This window comes from Mus musculus, chromosome X (genome assembly GCF_000001635.26).
Source record: "Mus musculus strain C57BL/6J chromosome X, GRCm38.p6 C57BL/6J".
NCBI classification, from domain to species: Eukaryota; Metazoa; Chordata; class Mammalia; order Rodentia; family Muridae; genus Mus; species Mus musculus.
In genome coordinates, this window is record NC_000086.7 from 110,622,106 (window position 1) to 110,623,284 (window position 1,179).

At 41.8% G+C, this 1,179-nt stretch overlaps 1 non-coding gene across 1 annotated transcript; it reads right to left on the minus strand.

The window, feature by feature from the left end:
- Window positions 1–726: 726 nt before the first annotated feature.
- Window positions 727–917, minus strand: Gm26108. Its single transcript, XR_003953235.1, has one exon. It is a non-coding gene; the product is annotated as a U2 spliceosomal RNA (small nuclear RNA).
- Window positions 918–1,179: the final 262 nt, after the last annotated feature.

Here is a 1,179-nt window from a genome sequence, read left to right on the forward strand (position 1 = left end):
TGCATTTCCTTTAGACAGGAGCAATTCTAGTTATAAATTTTTGAGATGGTTGGGAGGCCCCGTTCTTCAACCGGGGGCCATGCTTATCCACTGAATATGCTCTCAATTGGTTCTCACTCCCCTTTGTTGGGTATTTCAGCCAATATCATCCCAGTTGAGTCCTGGGAGCCTCTTGATTTCTGACATCTTGAACTTTCTAGTGCCCTGTTGGCCACCCCTCACTGCTACACACCTCTGTTCTATTTCCTGACCCTCTGTACTTCTCCCCAATCTCCTCCCACACCTGATCCTGCCCCCCCTTTTCCTTACCCTCCCTCTCCCTTACTGGTTCCTCCCTCCCTCTACCTCCCATGATTATTTTGTTCTCCATTCTAAGTAGAATTGAAGCATCCACACTTTGGTTTTCCTTCTTCTTGAACTTCATATTGTCTGTGAGTTAAACTACAGATTCTTAATTCAAATAAGTCAAACAAACAGCCTTGATAGTCTTTTCTTCCTTTTGAAACTTCTGAAGCCAAGCCTTCATCACCTATATTTCTCTATATACATTTATCATCCACGCTTCCACAGAACAGCCCTTTAACCTTTAAACACTCAATGGCTTATCTAAGCCAGTGTTCCAAACACCTCTCTAATTCTCACAAACTAAACATATTGAGGTCTCCCACAGAAATATCCCATAAAATTTTTTTCTCCTTTTTTTTTTCCTTTTTTTTTATTCCTCGGAAGGGGTGCACCATTCCTGGAGGTACTACAATACCAGGCCAATTCATGGAGTGGATGGAGCAAGCTCCTATTCCAACTTCTACTTCCAAAAATTCATTTAATATATTGTCCTTGGGTAGAGGACATATCATATATTGAACTGATAAGAACAGATACTATACTTGATCTTAGCCAAAAGGCCAAGAAGTGAGATGCTGTTATAAAACACTAACTTGGAGCATAAGAGTTTTTATTTTTCCCCATCATAGAGCTTAAAGACCAGGATGAAGAGAAGTCAGGGCAGTAGCACAAGGTAGGAAACTGGATTTAGAAACTGAAGCAGATACCACAGGAAATGCTGCTTACTGGTTTGCCTCCTCTGCTTGCTCAGTTTGTTTTTTATACAACAGAGGACCACATGTCCACTGGTAGCACCACTCAGAGTAGCCTGGGCCTCTCCACATCGGTTAACAA